General features: G+C 37.6%; 1 protein-coding gene across 6 annotated transcripts in view; it reads right to left on the reverse strand.

Moving 5' to 3' along the window:
- Positions 1-4,496: 4,496 nt before the first annotated feature.
- LOC128931851 (uncharacterized) overlaps positions 4,497-14,038 on the reverse strand; it is a 60,060-nt gene continuing 50,518 nt past the window's right edge. For all 6 annotated transcript variants that reach the window (XR_013534949.1, XR_008480896.2, XR_013534947.1 and 3 more), the window contains 2 exons: positions 13,377-13,601; positions 4,497-5,320 (listed from right to left, as the gene is read on the reverse strand). The gene's annotated coding sequence lies outside the window, so the exon portion shown is untranslated. The remainder of the gene's footprint in view (positions 5,321-13,376; positions 13,602-14,038) is intronic.

Here is a 14,038-nt window from a genome sequence, read left to right on the forward strand (position 1 = left end):
GCACATAGGGTGCTGAGCGCATAGGAAGACCCTGCAAATGTGCGCTGTTATTTCTATAATGCAGGAATCAAAAAGCAAGATAAATACAGTTCATAAAAGAGGACTTTTTTTTTTTTTTGCCATTTTCCAAATGAAATACTGCCATTGGATGTGGAATCCTTCTGGATCACTAACTCAGGGTGAGCCGGAGCAAGTGTTTTTTTTTTTTTTCTTTCTCTCAGTAGGTCTCCTCTCGTGCCTCATCTACAAAATGAAGGGGTTACACCGTGTGGTTTATAAGGCCCAGTCAACCTCTAACACTATCACACTCTTACCCACTCATTCCTCTCCTAAAGATACACATCGCTTTCAAATGGCACATTGAGGACAACAGAGTTGCACAATATGATGAAAGTGTCAGTAACCTTTTCATGTTAAAACTGTTAGAATGTTCTAAAAGAAAAGAAAAAAATAAGCTTGCACTGATTAATTTTAAAAGGAAACAAAAGAAAAGAAAAAAACTGTTAGAATGATTATGAAGATACATGCACCTCTATGTTCACTGCAGCACTATTTACAGGAACAAAGACATGCAATCACCTGAAATGTCCATCATTGATAGACTGGGTAAAGAAAATGTGGTCCATATACACCGTGGAATACTATGCAGTCATAAAAAGGAATGAGAGTATGTCCTTTTTAGGAATGTGGATGGAGCTAGAAGTCATTATCCTTAGCAAATTAACGGAGCAACAGAAGACCAAAACTGCGTGTTCTCACGTGTCAGTGGGAGCTGAACAGTGAGAACACATAGACACAGGGAGCAGGGAGAACCATACTCACACCAGGCCTGTCAGCAGGTGGTGGGGGCAGCATCAAGGAAAACAGTTAATGCCTGCTGGGCTTAATACCTAGGTGATGCATTGATAGGAGCAGCAAACCACCGTGGCAGACATTTACCTGCGTAGCACACCTGCACATCTTGCACAGGTACCCCTGAACTGAAAATTAAACTAAGAGAAAAGCTGTAGGAGTACAGACTTGTACTAGAGCATAAGCTCCAGGAGAGAAGGGATTTTTGTTTGTTTTGTTCATGAACGTGTTCCCAGCACTTCAAACAGTGTGTGGCACATAGTAGATGTTGAGGAAGTACTTGCCGAGTGAAACATATTAATTACCTTTTATAAAAACAAGCATTTCATGCAGGAGGAAAGTGACTGCAAATCATTATTTTCAAAGACTGTTTTTAGTACTCAAAGAAATGATGACATATGATTTGTCAACTGTTAAACTGGCAGATGTTAAAGACACAACAATGCTCACATCATCAGTAACTGATGGAGAAATGATCACTGTTACCCTGCTGGAGAACGATTTCCTGGAATTCAGTGTGGCGTTACTTATCAAAAGGCTTAAAAATGTGTACATGCTTTGACCCAGCAATTCCACACCCGGAAACGTATTTTCAGGAAAGAATTAAGACTACGCAAAGATTTAGCTGTAAGAATTCTGTTTATGGTACACTAAAACGTCCAACTATGGGCAATTTGGTAAAGGATGATATAGTCTTTGAATGAAATACTAACTAGCTATTAAAGACATTACACATGAATATTTATTTTTAAATATACTCATAATGAATGTCCTAAAAAGGCAGTTTATGAGATCGCATGTATAGTATAATTCCACATGGAAATTAATCTAGAGTTAAAGAAAGATTTTCATAGCATACATATGACGAATTAATCTTGGTTATATCTGGGTAGTAGTTATATATTTCTGTATTCCTCATTGCTAATTTTATCATTTTTTCTATAATGACCATACATTGCATTTATAATGAAATAATAATTTTAATTTAAACATTTACCTTTTAGCTTTAACAAATGTAGACTTTTGGATAATCTTTTATATTTTTCCTTGTGGCATCTGAACAGTGTTCTATGCTCACCCAGCTTTTCTTGCTCTATCACTAGCATGGTTAAATTAATCAGATTTTAAGCTCCTTACAGGCAGGTTTGCCTTTTTTGTTCTTCTTTAACGTATCTTGCACCCCTTCTGGCTGCTAAATAAAAATCCACTGCCCTAAAATTCAGTCGAGTGCAATTTCAATTTCTGCTCTCATTAAGTGTCCCCTGTAAATCCATTTAAACAGCTGTAGTAATAAGAGTATCCCCCAAGGTTGTCTTTTTTCCTTTCTATTGTAAGTCAATTCCTAACAATTCCTGACAGGAGGGAGAAGAGACTAGTATGATAGGGGTATGTGTAGAAGCAGAAAGGTGTTTGTTTTGTGTTGCCCCAGGGGAGCTGAATTAAGTAACAGGAAAGCAAATCCAGCTCATCTAAGGAAGAACTTCCTAATCATTAACGATGGGCATCAGTAGGAGGTGACTGTGGTAAGTTTATAAACTCCCTTTCCTGAGAGACACCTAAAGCGAAGATAGAAAACAGCATTGCATGTGGGTGCCACCAATGAGTTAGAAATTGTACTAGGTGACCTTTGACCATTTGTCCAAGTATAAATGTACCTTATTTCTCTTAGAGTCTCATCTGCTGCTAAGAAATCGAGGGCTAGGGGAAGGTGAAGTGTGCAGATGAATGTTCTGCTCAGCTCGATGTTCCACATCGCATACCCTTGGAATCCAGACTCAAAAACCCCTTCCCAAGGCACCATGCCATCCCTTACCTCTTTCACTTACTCTTGCCCATCTTGCTATGCACCTGTGAAGAATACTTCTCTTCCTTCTTCCAGCATCTGAGATAAACGTAAGCTGCCATTTATTAAATAATTTTTGAATGATTGTTTTTTGGCTAATCATTATGGTACCTACTTGATGTGAATTGCTTCACCTCATATTCCCAAACAACCCAAAAAGTTAGGATTGTAACATTCAGTAAACCAAGGCTAATAATGGTTCAATAATGTGCCTAAGGTCACACAACTAGTATAAGCCAAGGCAAAACTTAAATTCAGGTAAGTCTGACTTCAAAGTAAGGTATATAATAATATGTGGCTGATGAAATGTCAGGGTTTTCACGGGCAACAGCATTTTTCAACAGGCATTTTATCTGCCTGCTTCTCTCTCCATCCAGATTCCTTTCTGGTCTCCTCTCTGTCCCAGCCCCTGATTCTCCTTCTTGCTACATTGCCAGCCCTCTTGCTCCAGTCCTCCAGGACTCCAAGTATCCCTGACGTCTGTTTCTTCTAATCCCCAGCCACCAGAAATATCCACAGTTGTCCAAATCATAATGTCTCTCTGAGACGCACTTGAAGCTCAGGCTCATGGTCTACTGATAAGGATGATGGTTAACTTTATGTGTCTACTTTACTGGGCTAAGGGGTGCCTAGATAGCTGGTAAAACCCAGTTTCTGGGGGTGTCTGTGAGGGTGTTTCCAGAAGGAACTAGCATTTGAATCAGTAGACAGTAAAGAAGTTCCACCCTCATCACTGTGGTGGGCACCATCCAATCCGGCCCTAATACAACAAAAAGGCAGAGGGAGGGTGAGTTTTTGAGCTGATACATTCTTTTCCTGCCCTTGAGCATGGGAGCTCCTGGTTCTCAGGCTGAATTACACTGCCAGCTTTCCTGGTTCTCTATCTTGAAGACAGCCTATGATGACTTCTTGGCCTCCATAATTGCATGAGTAAACTCCCATAAGACATTTATCTATCATTTCTGTCTGTCTGTCTGTCTGTCTATCTATATCTATCATCTATCTATCATCTATCCATCCATCCATTTATCTATGATCACGCTCTCTCTCTGTATCATTTATCTATGTCTTTCTTCTCTCTAGCTACCTATCATCTATGATAGCTATCTATGTATCTGTCTGTCTGTCTGATCTTTCACCTATCATCTATCTATCATCTATCTATGGAATCTATCATCTATCGCCTATCTATCTTTCTATCCATTTATCTTGGTTCTGTTTCTCCAGAGAACCCTCATTAATGCAGTAGGGCACCCAATGCTGCACTTTTGTCCCTTCTCCCAGAGCAACCTCTTTTTTTAAGTTTCAACATCCCTCCAAAGCAGCCTTTGACAACACCTTCTTTCACAGAGCCTGTGTAGGTCTTTGGAATCATGTTAATACTTCCTGAAACAGGAGACCCTCCCCTTGGTTACTCGGCAGTTCACTCCCTTTTGATGGGATAGGCGGGTGTGAATGGAATTAATTTTTGGTTCCCATAATTCTTGTGTTCATTTACTAGCTAGATACACTGTAGTTGTTCTTTATTTCCTCCCACTTGTACAACTGGTGGCTGGAAATTCTCTCCCATCTCTGCCATGAAAGTGTTATGTGATCTTCAGTGGGACTGCTTGGCTATATTCTACTGTGGACTTCTGCTCTTTCTTTCACTCTGTATGCAGTCCTGGAATCCCAGGCACAGCATAGAAAAAATATCTATCACAGCCAGAGGAGCCTGGGGCATACTTATTCCATAGCTAATGTTAGGAGGATAACCATGTTTATGAATAGGGATGGATCTTGGTGTCCTCTTACTGGGCACTCTAAACAAAGCTGCTTAACCACCCTCTAGGTTTTTTATAGTGATATCAGGAAATTAATGCAACAAATTCCCTTTAATAATGATTATACCCATACTGTAAACTAAAGAATATTGTCCAAAGAACACCTTTCAGAAGCATGAAGCCAAAAAGCAACTTAAGGAATTCGATTCAGTTTGGCTGCTGTTTTACAGTTGAAATGTACAACCCTTTCCACACTTATTTCTTTAACTGCTGTACTTTTGGCTTGTAGTTTCTCCATTTTTTAAGCCTCTCACATTCGTATTGATGCCTGGGATTAGCATGTCTTATCAATAATTTCTTGCACAATGTCATGTTCAGATACATGTGCAAAATAAGTTTTTGTTATTTCAGATGATTAGCAGATATCTTTTTGGTTTTGTGACAAGGGGAATGGTTAATACATATGTCTTTCCTTGAATATCACTATTGTATTACATTGTAATATCAATATGTGTGACATAATACATCTAGCTATTATCTGTTTATTATTTTCTCTCCCCACCTCACACTGGATTATAACTTCATGAGTACAGACACTGACTGTTTAATTCACTGCTATAAACTTATTGCCCAGAAAAGCAGAATATCATGAACAAGCTGTGTTTATCACAAGAGTTTAATAGTTGTTTCACACTGGAAAATGTATTAATGTAATTCACCACATTAATGAATCAAAGAGAAAAACCATAGGATTATTGCTTTAGTGCATAAAAAACATTAGGTGCAACTTAGCATCCTTCATGATACAAGACTTCTAGCAAAGTAGAAAAGAAAGGAATCTTCTGAAGGTGGTATAGGGTACCTAGAAGAAAAACAAAGTGTGGCATATATAAAACTTCATTTAAAGACAGTCAATAAAACACAAAGAGAGAGATCATCTTTGTTCACACAGTGGGACATGGTTTTGTCACTGTGTCTGTTGCCCTCAATCGATATCTAATTCAATGTCATTGTAGCAAAAACTCCAACAAAGGTTTTCATGCTTGAAAAGCAGATTCTTACGTTCACGGGGAAGGGCAAAAGGGCCAATAACAGTAAAAATTACTCTTGGGAAGAAAAAGGGAAAGGAATTTGGCTGAGCAGATATCAAACTATATACAAGGCAGTGATAATGAAAACAATGAGGTATTTATGTAGGGAAAGCAGAGTCACATATATGAGTATAAGGCGGCAACAGAATACAGGAGTGGTGTTGGAGGTGAGTGGCTAAAGATGGGTCGTCTCACAAGTGACGCTTATTCCTAAGTAAACGAACAAAACTGGATCTTTCTTTGCAACATGCATGAAGTCAAATTCCAGAAAAATTAAATATCTGTATGTGAAGAGCAAAGTGTTCCAAGTTTTAAGTATAGAAACATATCTTTATATTCCTAGGGTAGATTTCTCAATGCAAAAAGCAGTATCCATAAAAGATTGATAAATTCAACTTTGTTAAAATTAAGCACTTTTTAACATACAAATATCTGTGAAATTTAGTACCCCAAATATGTAATTTCTAAAATTTGAAAAAAATTATATAAAACAATTGTTTAAAATAGATGCACCTAAGGAGGAGGGAAAATGCAAATGTTTAACAAGTGTATATAAAGAAAGATGCTTTCTACCTCATTAGCAATTGGAGAAATACAATAAATGTCATAGGTTGGCAAAAGTTTAAAACTTTCATGGTACAATGGCAATGCTGGGCAAAGGGACCTCTTCTCCTCTATTGATGAAAAGTTAAACTGAGCCAACCACTTAAGAAGACAATTTATCATTGTCTTGCAACTTTAAACATGTATCAGTGCCCTGTAGTAGAGACATCAGGGCCTTGCTCCCATCCTGCTGGCCAACCCTGGAGCTGACTGCAGGTGAGATGAACAGGCTCCATACACACTGATAGCTTCTCAAGCATCTGCCAGAATTTGCTGGTAAAACATACAGTCGGCCTGAGAGTGCCAGAGCATGAATTTCCCCCAGCACATCGAGGGGCAAGTAGTGGTGGATAAATAGCCCCACTTTCTTTCTCCTTGGAGGGACAGTTCGGAGGTAGGTTTAACAGTCTCTTGAATGTTTCCAGTGGAATTGGTTTCAGCTGCCCACAGCAGTAACCACACGTGATTATACCATTTATGGGCATTTCTTCCTTCATTGCTGTGTTTCCCCACTCCTTCACTTTGCTTCCTGTCATAACTTTCCAAATAAACTCCCAGGCACAGAATTATTTGTCTCAGGACCTAGATTTTGGGGAATCCAAACTAAAATACCCTATGGTCTAGCAGATCCCCTCCTGGATAAATACCCTAGAACAATTCTTGCATACCTGTCCCTAGAAGAAATTATGACACTGTTAATAGCAGCATGTGATAAGAAAAACAGTCTAGCAACAACCAAATGCCCATTAATGAGAGAATGGATCGATTGTAATGTAGTCATTTAGGAAAATACTATACATGTATAAATATTAGTGATCTACAGATGTATTAATTGACCTCAATAAATTTTAGAAGCATAATGTTGAGTGGGAAAAGATGCTGAGAATACATAGAGTATTTTTTTTTATTAAATTCAGAAACCAGTTGAACAATATGCTGGCATCGATTCTATTGTATTTCTAGGTTAGATGGTAGGTTCATGGGTGTTTGTTTGAATATCATGCTTCATGGCTCATATTTTTTTAATAAAAAATGAAAAAATAATGGACACATCTCATATACAATAAAAACATTTATTACAACTCATGTTTGGAAAGTTTGTGAAACCATATGCTAAAATACATCAGTGAAGGGATAGGGATAGATTATTATACCTAAAGGCTTTATGTATTTTCATGGGTTTTCTAGTTCATGTTTAAATATTGCAAAATCTGTAAGATTTATGAAGACTCTTTCTTCGGGAAAATCCACTCTAAACAGTTCTACCGTTTTGCTAGGTATCTTCAAATAGAATAGAATTTCAATGTGATAAATTAGACTCCTTGGTTCCATAGCTGACATATAGCTGACATACCCTGTTAATGTTCTAATATGAGATAATATGTGCAAATATGTGATAACGCATTTTGATTTATTATAATGCTTAGTCCCATATAATCCTAAACTATTAATAGCTTTGTCATGGTTTGGATTTGTGGAAATTTCACAGTGGTAAGGGTTGCGATGTTACATGCTGGATGACTAAAATCATGCAGCACAAAATAACTTGCACATGAAAAGTGCACCTTGGCACTGAATTTCCTCTTTTTTTCCACTTGAAAGTATATGGTCTTAGAATAAGTATTTATATAATTTTAAAAGACTAACAAAATCTATTCTTTTACCATGTTTATAAATTATTGGGTCATATTTAACAAAAAGACTGGTCTAGCTTTCTAAGTTTAAGTCAGTTTGAAAGTCTGAAATTCTCTATATATGAAGAAAATGAGACTTGATCCAGTATCAAAAACAGGTGGCCAAACTCATAAGGGAATTATGTGGAAAGAATAAATATGATGTAAAGAAAGACTTCATGTGTTATCTTCCAAAATACTATCACCACTAATAAAAAACCATTAAGCAAGCCAATAAAATAAGTTAACCTATCTGTTTTGAAGCATGTATCTTAGAATAATAAGATTCAAAAATACATGAAATAAAAAGAGATATAAACTGGAACTCTATACAGATAACTTCCTGGTTTCTGTAATTGAATGTGCAAATAATTAGTTTAAAATGATTCAGTGGAGGATTAAAATGGATTGTAAATCTGGGATTTGTGATTTGAATAGTGATGATAAAGCCAAGAAAGTTGCTTAGCAGGAACTGACACCCTCCACTAACTTGTCTGGGATAATAATCGCTGTATACCTTGTCCTAATTCCTGTAAGGATGGAAAATGAAAACACGAAAAGTATTTGCAAAAATAGAGATGTATGTCCACTTTGAGAAATGCATGCACACTGCGAATGACTGCAATGGATGAATCAGGACACCTTTCCAATTCTTTCCTTTGTTTTCCAAATGCATACGATCTTCATTTTCATCCAAGAGAAAGAGAGGGGAGCTTTGGATTTGGTATTTCTTTTCTAAAGTGTTTATGAATTTTCAAAAGGATACTTTTGATGTTAGATAAGAAAGACAAAGAGAAAAAAATTGCTTTGAGGTAGAAAAAAATCTTTGTTTGACATACCATATCTGTGCTAATAAATGATGAAAAGTTTGGAAAGTGATGAGAAGGGTGACTTTTATTGTGTACTTATTTATGCCAGGTACTGTGAGACAATGACTAAATTTCATTTCTTTTTCTAAAACTCTTTTGTAAAACTCAGAATCCAGAAGCAACACAATATTAATAATAATCCCTTGCATTCTCGGGAAGATTTATAATTTATTAAGCAGTCCTTCTTACCTAGGGAAGAGGAAACTTTATTTACTGTATGCGGACTACATGCAGAAGCATGGAGGTTTTATGCATTAAAAAATTTACTCATGATATATTCAAGAGACGGGTATTATTTCTGCCATATTTTGGATGACAACGCAGAGATGTTACAAAATGTGAGTGGATTGTTCAAAGTCACAACCAGCAAGTTGTTGAAACTGAGTTTCAAATTCAGAACTCACTCTGCTGGAGAGCCTCTTTTTGGCATGGGCAGTGGCTAAGCCAGGAGATAGCTATAGAGATACCTAACATCAGCAACTTATAAAAGGGCAGGGTTTTGTTGTCTGGGTTTCTGCGTTTGGCATCTAAAGTATTCAATAAACTCGACTTACTTTGTTTTATGTGTGCCGACAGTAAAGGTGTTCATAAAAATTGCCATTGTGGGCTGGGCGTGGTGGCTCACACCTGTAATCCCAGCACTTCGGGAGGTTGAGGCAGGCAGATCACTTGAGGTCAGGAGTTCAAGACCAGCCTGGCCAATATGGTTAAACCCCGTGTCTACTAAAACTACAAAAATAAAAATTTGCTGGGCATGGTGGTGGGCGCCTGTAATCTCAACTACTCATGGGAGAGGCTGAGGCAGGAGAATCTCTTAAACTTGGGAAGGCGGGGGTTTCAGTGAGCTGGGTTGTGAGATGGCATCACTGCACTTCTGCCTGGGTGACAGGGGAGGCTCCGTCTCAAAAGAAAAAAAATGCCATTGTGATTTTTAAGAAGAAACTGTCCTTTATTTTCAATTATTTTGCAAATGAGATTCCTGCCTCTGTGGGTAATAACAGTGACTAATAATAGATCTGTTCTAACCTGTTTAAAAGTCCACATTTATAGAAACAGAGAATTGGCCCAAAAGAGAAAAACCCACAATAAGGAGAAAGAGATGACAGAGCCTCTTACTTAAAATATTGAATGATTTGAGAGAAATGGAATTCAGAGTTCCCTTTTAAATCACAACTGGTAACTAATGGGTCTAGAAAAATAAAGGACAGGCTTTGATATTTCAGAAATTACATCTCCCATCTTGCTCAGGAATTTTGCTCCTACTCTTAAATATTAACCACAATGTGCTTTGAGAAGATTCTAACCACTTCCCAACCGCTATTCATACTCTACTTAATTTGGCACAATTCAAAGACGATTTCCTGTGTAAAAATAGAAAAAGAAAGGGAAAAATGTCCTTTTTCAAAAACTGTGCCATTAAAATATGACAGGCTGGGGAAATCCTGCCACAGAGGATGTCTACTTGTCTCTGGGATGCACTTAGTTTTCCCAGTTAGTGATATTGATTCCTTTCTCTTTATCCATATGATGTTTCCTAACGCAGGAGTTTCTAGGAAGTAACGTGACTGTGATTTAAAAAATATCCCCTTTCACATTTCTCTGAATTGAACTTCAGGATACACAGGATGGCCGTAAAAACCCCATTTCACTGAAGTACTGAAATGTTCTCTATCAAGTACGCCCCACATTTGAAAGAAACAACTGGCGGATTCTTTGCTCATGTGCTTGACAAACCATACTCTGACTGAAGAAGATGGAGTGGGACGAAATGATGAAAGACAGGAACCACAGAGGCTGAAAAGTGACCTAGAAATCTTAATTTTAGCAATCATAGCTGTGTCTGAATTTAACTTTACAGCAGCGGGGGTGAAATTACAGTACAAATTACCATGCGAGGCCAGAGAAATTATTCTCTGCTGATGGTTATTAAGAGATAGATAAATAAATCACACTGTAGGACTGATTGACAAAATATAAGTGACCTAAAAGCTAAAAGGGGCACCATGCAAATAGTACTGTGTAATCACAAGGCATTTTAAAACTGAAATGAGATTTGACACAGCAGAGAAATCTTAAAATGATATCTGCCTGAGCTATCACTAAAGTCATTCGTAGGAGTCCTTAATCTCAAGGAACTTGCAACCCGATGGCCACATATTAGTGCTTATTTTTATTTTTGAAAAAAGCCATAGGTGAGCCGTGTTAAATACAGCATGGACCAGAGTCGTTTTCAAATGCTGTATTTTAGCAATTTTCAAGGACTTCTTTTCGACATCGTAACATCTCTGGTATCCAGTGATTTCTCAGATTTGATTAAACATAGTAGTAAAGATAGATGTACGTGAGTTCTTCCATACCTTCTCTCTTGCTTGATAAAAGGGTAGATAAGTCTGTTAGCATTAGAGGAGAAATTTACACCATCCAAAGCTGTGTCCACATGTTGCATGTGGCGTTAACTTTCTTGGGCTTTGTTAGCTGGCAGAACTCCCTGGCCCTAAACAACCTTGAAATGCAACGAAATGACAAACCGTGGTAGGAAACAGTAGTGTAACCACTCCACTGGGTGGTGAAGATAAGCACTGAGGTAGGACCCAGTCAGTGCTGTTGAGTAATTTGTTTCCTTCTTAAATTTGAGAGTCTTGATATTATCCAATGATACTAAATCTGATTCACATAGAGGATCTAGCTTTTGAATTTTACCAATGCACCTTTGGTTTAGTTTATTGACAAACAGATGCTTGGGTCTTTGGAAGCAATAATATCCTCTGCTATCTCTGTTCTCTCAAAGCTAAAGTAAGATAGGGACACAGGACTGACTCTCATGAATTCAAAATTAGACAGCATTTGCAAAGGGAGAATTAAGAAGTAATGAATCAGCTGGGTGTGGAGGCTCATGTCTGTAATCCCAGCCCTTTGGGAGGCCCAGGCGGGCGGATCACCAGACGTCAGGCATTAGAGACCAGCCTGGCCAACATGGCAAAACTTTGTCTCTACTAAAAACATAAATAATTAACCAGGCGTGGTGGCGCATGCCTGTAATCCAAGCTACTCTGGAGGCTGAGGTATGAGAATCGCTTGAACTCAGGAGGTGGAGTTGTGGTGAGCCAAAATTGTGCAACAAAGTGAGACTCTGTCTCCAAATAATAAATAAATAGATAAATAGATAAATAAATAAATAAATATAAAATAAAAGAAGTAATGACTGGCCTATAGAATGAGGGTATTTAATAAAGCAAACCTGGGGTCCAAAGTGGCTCCTGCCGGATGTCTTGGCGCTTGCGAAGGTGAGGTCACGAGTTCAAGGCTAACCTGAGCAACCTTACAAGCTCACACTGATTGGCAAAAAATAAAAATAAAATAAAGCAAACCTTTTGTAATGGCTTTCTCCGAGAGCTGAAACTTTCACTTCTGGTGCAAGCATTGAAGCTTATGTCATGACTTTGTCACCAGAATGAGGACCAGTAGGAAATGGTTAATTTGTCAAAATGGGAGGTTCCGAGAGGTAAAACTTACAAGTTATACTAACTTCAATAAAATATTAATCTTTGATTTAAAAAAATTTGAAGGTCAGGATATGATCTAGAATCATATTTGTTGAGTCTTTGCTCACTACAGACTACAGATATCTTCCACAGTCTAGTCTAGTTTTCTTTTCTCTGCTCCCAAGGACAAGCACATTTACAGATAGGAATACATAGGTCTGAACTACACAACAGGCCTACCTATGATCATACCGAAGTGCATGAAAGGAAGGACGCCTGATTCAGGTCCAGTGGTTTTGATGATGGTATCTATTTGGGGTCTGAAAATGCATAGCTGTTTGGCCCACATGCAAAAATGTGGAATATCTGACAACTTGTGCGTTTGCTCTCTTTGTGCTACTTCTTGTAGGATCAAGAATAGATTTTAATAATTTATAACTTTTGGCCTCACTTTAATCCCTTCTATTATTTTCTATTATTTACTAACAAATTGTCTCTCAACAAAATGTTTAAGTGCATTCTCTTAGAACATTATAGCTCACTATCAATGTTAACATCTCCTCCTCTCCAGGAAAATACTCAATTTGCTATTAGAAATGACACAATTCACTGCAAGTTCAGAAAACCCATAAAGATGGATAATGCTTCAGAGGATGGCTGTAGAGCAGCATTTGCCCCTTGGGAAGTATGTATCTGACATTCAACACACGGGCTGGCCTGGGCACATTTTTTGGCTTTGAAATACTATACTTAACTTGCTTGTTCAATGTTAAAAATCTGGATTTATGGAAAAAATTAGTTTTAAATCAGATCTTGAGAAAAAGTCTTAGTAAAAATTAGAAACAAGTTGAAGATTATCTTGGGTTATAACTGCTTCTACCTAATGTTTGAGTTCCCTTCTTCCTCCTCTTTGCTTTTCAGTAACCCTATTCCTGTCAGACACCCAGTTCCTTCATTCTTCCTGTGATTTATCCAATTTCCCACCATATTGGACAAGACCTTCCCCCGTATCAATGTTTAAAAATTATTCACCTTGTTCTCTCAGAGCTCTGATTTTCTTCTAGCTGACTGGATGAATTCAACAATGACAATAGCATAACATCTACTAACGACTGACTCTTTCACACTCTAGTTGCACTTGAACCAGAGGCTACCTTAACTGTTACATTTTAGGTTTGGGTCCACAGAGCCAATACTTACTTAGAAGACCTTGATTTCTGTCAAGTGCAAACTGCTTCCCTGCAGATGACACTCTAGGACATGGCATTTGCTTTAAGAAGTGGCTTTAATGTAGCATCTTCATGATATGTTGTAAGTCTGTAAGCACAATGGCAGTGGGCCATGGCATATTTTGAAATCCTCCATCCCACCATGTAAGCAGCTGAATGACCACAAGACTGGCAAGTAAGATACAGAAAGGATGTACTAGAAAGAACACAAAGATACAAATTATACGAGACTTAGTCTGTGGGTTTCAATAACTCTGTCTCCTATACTTTCCAAACATTTTCTTTTTAAATATTTTGTTTTACAATATTTACAAGTCATGTAAATGTCACAGAAAATAGAATATTTTTAGCATTCTTTTATCAGTTCCGGACTAGCCCTTACATCTGGAAGTTCATTTACTTGCTTATGTATGTATCAAAGCAATGCATGCATATAGTTTAAAAAGAATGACAGAAAGAAAACAAATTGTATCAAAATCTTGTGACAAATGTAAACTATTCCCTGCTTCACCCTTTCCCAATCTCATTTCCTGGAAGCATGTTTCTAGTATCATTTGCTATTTCATGATCTATTTATTTTAGATATTACTTGCTGACATCTTGTTTTAAGAGAAGAAGGGAAATGTCCTCTCT

The sequence above is a fragment of the Callithrix jacchus genome, chromosome 4, assembly GCF_049354715.1.
Source record: "Callithrix jacchus isolate 240 chromosome 4, calJac240_pri, whole genome shotgun sequence".
Classification (NCBI taxonomy): domain Eukaryota; kingdom Metazoa; phylum Chordata; class Mammalia; order Primates; family Cebidae; genus Callithrix; species Callithrix jacchus.